This window comes from Stenella coeruleoalba (genome assembly GCF_951394435.1).
Source record: "Stenella coeruleoalba genome assembly, chromosome: 2".
NCBI lineage: Eukaryota > Metazoa > Chordata > Mammalia > Artiodactyla > Delphinidae > Stenella > Stenella coeruleoalba.
In genome coordinates, this window is record NC_137147.1 from 36,394,507 (window position 1) to 36,406,186 (window position 11,680).

Here is an 11,680-nt window from a genome sequence, read left to right on the forward strand (position 1 = left end):
TGATAAATACAGTTATTACTCAGAGAGGTGAGAAAATGGAATCAACCTAAATGTCTGTCCATAAGGGAATTGTAATATGCAATAGAAACCATATAACAGTTCACCGAATAAACTAGATTTAAATATTTCAACATGGGTAAATCTAGACAACAATGTTCATTCAACATGATGCTATACAAGTCAAAATTAAAACAACATGAAACTATAAATTACTTAGAGACAACAGTAAAAAGTATAAAAACATTCATAGAAATGATAAACACCATATTCAAGAGAATGTTACTTCTGGGGCGGAAAGGAGGGAAGAGAAAGCTATTAGGAAGAAAAAGAAAGCTTCATTTGCATCTGTAACATTCTATCTCTATAAAAAATGAGAGAAGTAAATAGGATAAAATTACCATTTGCCAGATCTGGATGGTGGGAACATGGGGGTAGGGGTTCCTACACAGGGGCGGGCCCCGCCACCCTGGAGACAGACTGGAACAACCAGCACCGAGACTGCACAGCACAGCATCTTTCAGCAGCGTCCAGAACCAAAACAAAGGAACAAAAGCTCCTGACGGAAAGAGGCCTGGGATTTTTGAAATTGCAGCTCCTCCCTATCATTTTCTGGCCTCAGCAAGTGTTGTGTGGCACCCAGGCAGGTGCTTAAAATGTAAATGTATTAAAGGCATTCTTGTTTCCACTGAGGCAAGCGTCCTTTAGGATAACTGGCAGTCTGCTATGGGTGGAGCTGAATTAAGTTTGGGTCCATCCTGGCTCCACAGTAACACAGTAAAACCTTGACTAGCCGGAACCCCTGCAGAGAGAGCTGTCCAAGAGCCATGTTTTCAAGAGTGTGCCCGGTTTCCAAACAGTCTGGGGTAGAGTTCAGTGCACGTGCTCCAGAGTCATTTAGAAGTTCAGACCTCATCCCTGCCAAGTCTTAGCTGAGAGACCTCAGAAAAGTTACCTACCTTGTGTGTGGGGGTGGACTCAGTTTCCTTATCTGTAGTTGAGGGTACCACCACTTATTTTTTGCCTTGTTGAGAGGACTAGTGATATTACCTAAGTGTCAACACTTTTAAAACTTTTAGTCTATCTGACTGGGACATCTTTTAAAAACATGTTACACACTTCCTTCCCTGCCTTCCTAAACAGTCAAGGGAACAACATTTAACCTTTTCTTGATGACTCAGGGTCACAATTACCAGCAAAGCATCAATTATCAAAATAATGATCCCCCCAAGGGCCAAGGCGTGCCAAGCCATTCCCCCTAAATAAATGACCCCCGGCTCTTACGCTCGTGCTTGCTTTGCATAGTGTCTTGATCTCTGTCCACTCTCAGTGTCAACTCTCAGTTGCACTGTGGTCATTTTTCCTCTCCATGCTGGTCTCTTTACACTCTCCTTTGCTGCTTCCTTTCAGTTGCGGGCTTGGAAATAGGATGACACAACTCCTATATAAGAGTTAAACAGGGCTTCCCTGGTGGCACAGTGGTTAAGAATCCACCCGTCAAGGCAGGGGACACAGGTTCGGGCCCTGGTCCGGGAAGATCCCACATGCCGCGGAGCAACTAAGCCCGTGCGCCACAACTACTGAGCCCACGCGCCACAGGTACTGAAGCCCATGCGCCTAGCGCCCATGCTCCGCAACGAGAAGCCACCGCAATGAGAAGCCCGCGCACCACAACGAAGAGTAGTAGCCCCCACTCACCGCAACTAGAGAAAGCCCGCGCTCAGCAACAAAGATCCAAGGCAGTCAAAAATAAATAAATAAAATAAATGTATTTTAAAAAAAAGAGTTAAACAGGGTCTTAGGGAGCTGGTGTGAAAAAAATGCAGGAACTTGAGTCCTGGCTCATCTGGAGACCTTCTTGGCTCCATGCAGATAAGCAAGGCTACTGGGTGGCCATGTCCTGAATAGGGTAGGAGACGTGTTATGGGATATTATAGGACATATTATGGAATGAACTATATTCTAGACTATAAGCACACCCTACCATCCACTTTGGACACAACATTCATGGGGGCAAACTCTCAGCAGGCCCAGGAGGACTGGTCCCAGTGACCCCAGGCACCCTTTCACTTGCCCAGGCTGGAGGAATACAGAGCTGCCTGCCCCTGTGCCAGAGCAGCTGACCACAGGTTCAACTTCTTAGAATATTATACTCTATCCTAGATACTTCCAGACAGGATTAGAACATTTGTGAAGAGCATGAAAATTTCTCTAATTCCTAAAGGTTCATCACACAGTAGGGTTTTACTTATTCAACAAATATTTATTGAATCCTATTATGCCTCAAGCACTGGGGATGTAGCGACGCACAGGATAGAGACCACAAGAATACTGGTTCTCTTTTCCTTTCAATAAACACTTGACATCTATCGGTCAAGAACCTCTGATTTATGTGCACAGACACACAGACACACACACACACACACACACACACAGTCTTGTGGCCTGGAGAGTAAAGGATACGACTTTTTAAGAGCTTCCAGTACCTGTAGAACCCATCTTCCCTCCCGAGATCCCATTACCATAGTGAAATAGACTTCACTCCTGTAGCATCTCTCCCTCCAGTCTCAGCCAAACTCCAGCAACCATCAGAGCAACCCCTAGTACCCTCCAACTCTATCTCCCAAAAGGCTACAGGCACAGTTACCATAGTGCCCATCTGTACCTCATTCAGGTCCTGTGGTTGGCCCAGAGTCTGCTCAGCACGAAACAGAATTTGAGAGTCCTTAAAAATCCACTCCTTGAGCTTAAGCCAGGAGGGCTCCCTCCCCAAAGGCCAGCAAGAGAACTATAAAAAGCCCATTCTCCCTTGGCTGGCATTCCCAGATGGCAACAACCCACCAAGGGCTAGGCTTGACCCCCACCACTGACTTCTTCCTCTAACTCCATGGAACAAAAACTGGAGCAGATGAGATCACCGAGCCCAGACTGCCCTCAGGGTGGGACCCCAGCACAAGCTCATCATGCCCTGTTGATTACACTTTACACTGTTCTCCATGCAATGTGGGAACAAAGATGACTCAGAGTCCCTGCCTTCAGAGAGCTGCTAATCAAAATAAGAACAGAGCAGAGACCCTGTTGACAAAGCCAGCCTTTATCCCAGACAGCCAGCACCCAGAGGGATGCCGGCATCTCTGGATGTACCTCCTCCTTCTGACCACAGGCTCGTTGACCCTACCCAGTTTTCATTCCCCTCTGACTTGAGGTCACCCAACATCATAAAAATGCCTGAGGCTGTTTGGACCTTCCCAACCACTTCCTCTGAAGCCATATTATACCTAGCTTTACCTGGTTTCCAGGCACCGGGAAGCTCCTTCACCACAGGGCCCGCTCGGCTGTCCAGCTCCTGCTGGATGGTGACAGGGCTCTTAGAGGGAGTGGTCTGGCTGATGACCACTCCCCCAGGACCCGCCCTCCACCACCCACCCCTGCTTCCTGCGCCAGGGCCAGGCCCCCAGGAAACCGCTCACCGCAGCTTTTGACCGCAGGCTTTGAGATCAGGTCCCTCCCTTTAAGGGCCCGGTTCCAGCAGAGAGGGGAAGAGACTCCTCAGAATGCCTGGGTGGAAGCAGTGCAGAGCTGAGCAGAGTCCAGCCGGACTCTGAGCATCATAGTGCCTGTCCATTCTGTTACTCTGGTCCATGGTGGACACAAATTCTGGTCCATGGTGGACACTTCTTGAAACCTTTTCTGGGGCTGCCTCTAGGCCTTCATCAGAATCCTCTTGCACCTCTGCAGGCTCTCCTAAAACAGCTCCACCCATCTGCCCAGCTTTCCCCTGCCCCTCCCTCGTTCTCACCATCCCTTTCTCTCCCTCTCTGAGGGTACTTTATCTACAGGACGTTGGGGGAGGGGCAGATAGTCTTCCCAGCTGTGAGACAGAGAAGCCAGGAACGAAGGTGTGATTCACCAGGGCTGCTTGGAAGCAAGGGGAATTCCAGAGCAAGGGAGAAGAATCAGGGCTGCCCCCAGTTCACCCTGTCAGCAGGGGAAGCAGCACACACACCTGGGAGGCCCACATCCTCAACCCCTGAGCATCTAGGATATGGCTCAAAAGCCCCACCAACTAGAAAGTCTGCACTAACTAGGGTTTCGATTTTCACCTGCCTCTAATTCCCCACTTGCCTAATTCTTCAAACGGAAAGCTTTTCATTTAGGAATGGCATTAAATATCTTGGGCTACCCCTGCAGAATTTGGTTGGAGAAATAACAAAATAAAAGATTATCACTTACTGATGACCTCTGTAGGCTCTGCTAAGCCTTTAACACACGTTAGCTCATTGTTCAGTCTCACAAAGCCGTATGTGGTAGGTATGATGACTAACTCCATTTTACTGGTGAGAAACACAAGCTCAAAGGAGTTTAGCACCGCAGGGCTAGTAAGCTGTCAAGCCCTGCAGTGAGTTGCTTCAACTGGGTTACAAGAAAAGAAACCAGAGGGCCTTCCCTGGTGGCGCAGTGGTTGAGAGTCCACCTGCCGATGCAGGGGACACGGGTTCGTGCCCTGCTTCGGGAAGATCCCACATGCCGCGGAGCGGCTGGGCCCGTGAGCCATGGCCGCTGAGCCTGCGCGTCCGGAACCTGTGCTCCGCAACGGGAGAGGCCACAACAGTGAGAGGCCCTCGTACCGCAAAAAAAAAGAAAAGAAAAGAAAAGGAAGGAAACCAGAGATGAAGGGAAACTCCTCCTTCAGGTATTATCAAATAGCCCTTCCTCGGGATGCGCCCCAGGCCACCCCATCTAAAATGCCATCTCACCCCCTCCATGACAATTCACATCCACCCTCCCTATCATGTTGCTCTGCTTATCATTAACTTGCTTTCCACTATCTGTCTTGCTTATTGACAGCTTCCCCCCACCAGAAGCCAGCTCCATGAAGCCAATGACTGTCGTATATTTTGTTCATTGCTGTGTCCTCTGCGTCCAGCATTCATATATAGTAGATGCCAAAAAAACTGCTGAATGAATGAATGAATCCTTTAAAATAGAACTAAGAAGTGTGAGTGTAGGAAGAGAAAGAGCATGACCCATCCATTCAGGGGAGGAAAGATGAGAAAAGATGGTGAGAGAATCTGGCCAGGGGCAAGCTGGGGGCTCCAGCTGGGGCCTACAAGAGGAAATGAAGGTCTGCCAGGTCCCCTGTGGACTCCAGTAAAGCCTTCCTGCTGGCAGGAGTGATTTCCAGCTGCCAGGGCCCCAACCTGAGGGCTTCTGCTGGGGAGGGCAGGCTTGCAACCCTGAAACAAAGGCCTATGGACATGCAGCTGGCCAGAGAGGCAGGACTGAGCAGCGGCCTGGGCCAGAGTGGCAGCCTGGGATGGGGAGAGGGGGGCAAATGAGGAGCTGAAGACAGCCTTCAGTGCAGCTGCAAAGGCAGCACCCTCCCAATGCCCAGAGTCCCCTCAACCCTCAACACAACAGGGAATAGCTAGTTGATCTCCTGATTAACCCTCCAAAGTCAGTGCTCAGCCTGGGCTTGTAGCAACCCCCAGACTTGGAACCAGAGCCTTCACAAGGTTCTGAGGAGGAGAGTGGAGGTGAAGGGGCAAGCCATACATCTGGAACATAGCTCCTTTTCCCCTCCTGCCCTGGCCATCCCTCAGGCCATGGCCTTTGGCCACCTCCAGGGTAAACACAGTGACCCTGGGAGAGCTGTGGATTTGGTAAGGCAAATGTTTACCCTGGAGCTATTACAGGCCAGGGGTGTAAACATCCACCATTGGCTCCTGGTATCTACCGTCTCCTTGTGGCACACATGGGACGTATCCAGTAAATTGTAAAGCTCTTGAGGGCCCCTCCTAGCCACCGTGAGCCCTTCATTTTGTATAGGAGTTTATGCAGCACTTTCCATGTATGTGGCTTCCTTTGATCCTTACCACAGCCTCTGTGAAGAAAAGCAGGCAAGTCCCCAACTCTACTCATGTGGAAACTGAGTCAGAAAAAAGTATGTGACTTGCTCAGGTCACGTTGGGAAAAGCATGGATTAGACCACGAGGAAATCTGAGTTCTGGTCCCTGTTTGGCCAACAGGAGCCAGGCTCCAGTCACGTCACACCTCTGGGCTCTGCTGCCTGCATGTGTAAATGGCCTAGGCACATGGGAGGTGCCTTCCAGCCCAGATGACTCTAGAAATCTGATGCCATATACAGTAGAGACAGGACTAAAGCGGAGGCAAAATCCTGTGCTGGGCTCCCATGCCAGTGCTCTTCCCACTCTCCCCAGTGTGCCACTTCTAATAAAACGCAGTAGAAAAGCCCAAGGCAGCTCTTAAGCAAACCACTTCCTCTGCTTCTAGGACTTGGTTTACCCCATGCAGACTCCCTGTCCCATCCCCAGAGCAAGACATCCAGGGATCTAAGGGGTTGCCCAGCCTTCTGGGAAGGGAGTGCAGGCAGCAGAGACAGAGGAGTATTAACAGCAGGAGATGAGATGAGGCATCCCAGGCCCACAGGGAAGAGGGTGAACAACAGAGGGAAGGGGTACACCTTTCTTGGGTTCTTACTCCCTAGGTTTTCTGCTGGAAATGGTTAGGGTGAAGTCATTCCCAGCTACGTCACTCAGGATTCCACTCCCAGTCCAGCAAAGGCGAGGCTAGAAAGGCACTTGCCTTAAGGGAGGCCGGCAATATGCTCAGTGGGGAGCCCTCGGGGCTGTCATTACTCTCCCTCATTATTTCTTTGAGCAAGGTTGGTGTGACTGAGCTGCGTGCAGAGGCAGGGCTGAGGAGACTCTGGGAACCCCCTGTCCAGGGTTCCCTGTAGGACGATGCAATCCGGATCGCCTCCTGGGGGCCCCAGAACAGGAGACAGGCAAGTGACTTCCGAGGGTGAAACTCTTACAGTGGCCGCTATAACACCGCCCCACCCCAGGCCACACCCCTCCAGCCTCCCACCATTACATTTCCCACTCCGTTCTTTCTTTTGTTTTAAAAAGCAGCTCCAAAGAGTAAAAGTAGCTACCTAAAAACGTCTTGAAATTTTCGAGTTTGCACGCCTCCTCCTAGCGTTCCAAACCAAAGGGCTGCGAATAAGGAGAAAATCAACCAAACCGGTTTCGGGAGTGGGTGAGGTCGAGGGAGGCAGTGGCAGGCAGTGGCTTCTGTGCTTTCGGCTCCCCGACACCCCACTGCTGGCACCCACTCTAATCCCTCCAGGACGCGTGAGATTCCCAGAGCGAGTACTGTGTGACACCAACCCGGAACAGGCTGCTGGCGCCTTTGGGCTCCCGGGACCAGAGGCTCGGGTCCTTCCCCAGAAGAGTCCACCCCTCCCGGGCCCACAGTCCGAGGCAAGGACCAGCCCTCGGGCAAAAGAGCGCGCAGTGGGCGCGGGTGGGCGCCGCCTCGAGGGCTTCCCGGGTTTCAAACTGCGCCTCTTGGGAGTCACGGGGCGCATTCGCTCCTTTCGTTTCCGGGGTGGGGGCTAAAGGACAGAAAAATGTCTCCTTGCACGAGCCTCCCGCGCTCCAGCCCTCGGCCTGGAGGGTCGCCCTGGGAGGAGCCCACGCGGCCCCGGGCCCCTCTCTGCCGCTCCGAGTCCTCACCCCGCAGGGGGCTGGGGCGGGTGCCCGGGAGGGCGAGAGCTTCAAAACCACTCCGGGCACTGCCGCTCGGCCCGCTGCGCCCGCAGAGGACGCGGGGAGAACCGACGAACACTCACCGAGCAGCGGCCGCCCGGCTGGATCCAGAACGCACGGCGCGCGAAGCCACCCAGGTGCCGCCGCAACGCGGGCGCGAGTTTGAATGTCGCTCCGGGAAGGGGCCGAGGCTGCCGGCCGCTCCCGCCCACGGCCAGCCCCTTGGCGGCCGGGGCGCGGCCAGCTGCTAGCGCGGCCCCCGGGGACCCCAGCCCGCGCGCGCCTTCCAGCGCCCGGCAGGAAGTCGGGGCCGAGCAGAGCGGCAGCAGCCGCGGGAGGGGACAGGGAGGGCGGACCAGGAATTTTTCCAGTGGGTGGAGACTCGGGCCAGCGACTGGAATCCCGCGATTGGCGGCTCGGCGGGGGACGGGGGCAACCTCGCGGCGCTGCGAGCTGGAACCCGGGGTAAAGGCTGCGGCGGCGGGAGGGGGGCTTGCGCGCCGCTAATGATTAACGCCCGCGGGTGGGGCGAGCGCGCGGCCCCGGCGGTGTCCTCCCGGCCGAACGCTAGCCGCCCCCGAGCAACCTAGATGCGCTAAGACACAAAGACGCACGGGGTGGGGGTGGGGGGGAACACACAGTGGTGTCACAGACCTGATATCACTGCCTCCCAAGAGGTCACCGGACGGCCAAAACAGCCCCCTTTGTACGGACAGGAAAGGGGGCTTCCAAGTGAGTCCTTAGTTGGGATCGGACTTGGGAGTCCTGATCCTACCAGAGCAGGTCACCTCGGCTTTTCTGAGCCAGAAACTCACGTCTTGAATTCCTCACCGAAATTCGGTTCCCGTGACCCTTTACAGATATAAATCCAAACCTCCGAGAAGCTGACAAGAAAGAGATGAAGAAGCCGATAACTTGGAGGGAGTCCACCACGAGACTGTTAGGTGGGAGAAGCAAGAGGCAGAAACCCGTGTAAATAAAGGACCCATTTTGGTAAAACGAAGAGAACCTGTCTCCTGTTTTTATGTCTGTCTGTAATCACGTGGGCATCGAAAGGTGCACACCTGGAAAGTGAGGGGCTGAGGACGCGACAGGGACACTCAATAAGGATCGGCTGCGTTTTGAGCAAGAGCATAAACTTTAAAACCCGAAGTAATTCATCAATAAATGTACTGAAAAAAAGATGCTGTCCCAGCACAGGACAGGGGAAGAGAAGCCCAGGATGGGAGGAGGGATGGGACACTGACATCAGAACCGCTGGGTATACTTGACATCCAGTAGAGGTAAGTGTGTCTAGTAAACGCCTAATATTCACGTTAAAAAACAAAATAAGCAAAAAAAAAAAAAAAAGCCAAAAAGGAAAAGAAAAAAAGTTACTCCAGGCAAATGCAAGCCCTAGGTGATTTACAGGGAGGGGAGGGGCGTGCGCGGAAGGAAATGGCTTTCAGGTGACTTTGAAACTGGATCCTGGCGGAGGGTGGGGTGAAGACAGCGGGGCTCCCCTGGCTACCCGCGGCGGGGGAAAGTGGTAGGCGCTGGGCCGGATCGGCCCGGGAAGCTAGGCGCACATTCCTCAGAGAGGGAGGGTCGCACATTCCTCAGGGAGGGAGAGCCTCCTCCAACCTAGCAGAGCACTGCCCTCGCCGACTGCGAAGGTGAAAGAGATTGCGAAGGCGGGTGCGGGGTGGAGGGGGTCGGAGGTAAACAGCAGCCACGGGCTCTGCCAGATACAGCCCGCCAGGCTCCGGACTGGGGGGTGCGGAAAGTGAGAAGCCCCAGTCTCCTCCTGCCTTCCAGAGACAGTTCAGCCTCAGGCTTCTGCCGTTCTTTAATCCTGCTTTCTTCTCTGATCACCCGAATCCTATCAATCCCTTCCTGCCCATCTCAAATTCCAGCTTCCAAAGAAGGCCTCTGATTTAACTAAGCCCTCGGTGAGCAGCACCCCTCAGCCAGGGCAGGTAATCGCGTTACTGACAGTGATAATAACTAATTTAGTGAATGCTTACCATTTGTAGGGCTCCTGCTATGCTATTTACAAACATTGTCTCCCTCCATCCTCACCTCCGCCTTGTGAGCTAGTGTTAACGGAAATCAGCTTCATCTGCTTGCCGCTGGAAAGCCAATACTCCAGAGACAAGTGTTGGTTGGAAAAGAAATGTTGCTTTATTCAAGAGGCTGGCAACCTGGGGAGATGGCACGCTCCTGCCCAAAAACCAACGCTAGAGATTCTGCTCGCCCAGGAAAGTTTTTAAAGGGAGAATCATCAGGGGAGGGGGTCAGATTCTTTCTTACCTTCCACTGTGTGCAGACTTTCTTCTGATTGGTTGGTGATGAAGTAACAGGGCAGTGTTCCAGGAATCTTGTGCTCAGCCTGAAGTTACCATCCTCCACCTGGATGGGGGCCTTAGTTCCTGCAGAAGAACTCAGAAATATTGTTATGTGTGTTCCTTGAGTTGGAAACCGGACCCTGCCCCATGGCTGCACTATTGTTTCTTGAGTGCTCCTCCTGTGTTTCTGCACTCCCTTCCCTGATCAGCAGCTCTTTCAATCTGCCCTTTGGAACTCAAGGAAGATCCAGGACGCTGCATGAAGCCTATTTCCTGCAAACAAGAAATGGAGAACACAGAAAGGATTTGTACCCAGGAGGGCCCCACAGGGTCTTGCTCCGTTTCACTAGTAAGTATCCTTATCCCCATTTTACAGATGGGATAACTGAGGATAAGAAGAATCTAGCCACTTGGCCAAGATCACATAACCAGAAAAAGCCGAGCCTGACAAGATCCCAGATAGGCCCAACATCTGAGGGCTTACTATGTGCTGGCCGTTATTCCAAGTCCTTTATATGAACAATTGCAGTCACAGAAGAAGAAAACGAGGCAAAGTCACACAGCTAGTGTATGGTAGATCTCAGATTCATAATAGGGGAATGCTTCTCTTCACCATTATCTATTCTGCTTTCTTTTTGACACTTGTTATTCAGTTCACGGCTTGATTATAATATCTTGCTCTGTTTCTACTTGTTTTAATGTATATCTTATTTCTTAAAAAGAGTGTAATCTTTCCTTGTGTCAGAAGTCATATAGGATGTACTCAGCAGAGCAATACTGAACTCAAATGAAATAACCCAAACAGTTTGTGAGAAATTACACAATCTCACTCCTAAGAATAAAACTCTGTCTGGGCCCAGGAGCTCTAGACCGAAGCCACTCCACAGTGCAGAGCCTCTCCTTCCGCCCTTTGCTTTAGCGGCCTCACCCTCTCTTCTATTAAGTCATTTATTATTATAATAACACCTTGTGCCTCAGTGATGTCTTTAATCCAAGATCTCAAAAGTATTCTAACTCATCTTCAAAGTACCCCCACTGAGTTGGGGAGATGGACATATTTTCCCCTATTTTATGGGTGAGAAAACCAAGACAACACAGAGCTGAAATGACTCACTATGGAAATCAATGGCAGGGTTTCTTCTCCCGGCCCTTCCCCTCCTCCTTCCGAACTCTTGGCTGCCAACATTTGCATGAAAATTTCAAATCCCAGAGACAAAGGCCATTGAGTTTTCACAATAAAGGACATTTCCAAACTGTCATCTCAGCTGCTCTATTGTGGTAGACCTCAGGAGAGGGAGGGGAATGTAAACACGGTGAAGGTCCCCTGGGGCTCTGTGCTTCCAGCCCAGAGAAGGAGCAAGAGCTAGCTGGCTGGGTGGGGAATGAAATCCCAAACTTGGAGGAAATCCCTGTCAAAGGCAACCTCAAAGTCAACCTGTAAACCACCGCCAAACTTAGAGGTCTCAAAGCTTCCAGAGTTTCAAGGTGCATTTTCTTTTCTTTTATTTATTTATTTATTTATTTTTTTGCGGTACGCGGGCCTCTCACTATTGTGGCCTCTCCCGTTGTGGAGCACAGGCTCCGGACGCGCAGGCTCAGCGGCCATGGCTCACGGGCCCAGCCGCTCCGGGGCATGTGGGATCTTCCCGGACCGGGGCATGAACCCGTGTCCCCTGCATCGGCAGGCGGACTCTCTACCACTGCGCCACCAGGGAAACCCCACGGTGCATTTTAGCAACACTTCCCAAAGTGTGAGTCACAAGCCACAACAACAACAAAACA

General features: G+C 51.9%; 1 protein-coding gene across 4 annotated transcripts in view; it reads right to left on the reverse strand.

Annotated features, from left to right (window-relative positions):
* PLEKHG3 (pleckstrin homology and RhoGEF domain containing G3) overlaps positions 1-7,866 on the reverse strand; it is a 42,440-nt gene extending 34,574 nt beyond the window's left edge. For 2 of the 4 annotated variants that reach the window (XM_079912565.1, XM_079912563.1), the window contains exon 1: positions 7,655-7,866. The gene's annotated coding sequence lies outside the window, so the exon portion shown is untranslated. The remainder of the gene's footprint in view (positions 1-7,654) is intronic. The other 2 variants (XM_079912564.1, XM_079912562.1) reach the window with 1 other exon arrangement.
* Positions 7,867-11,680: the final 3,814 nt, after the last annotated feature.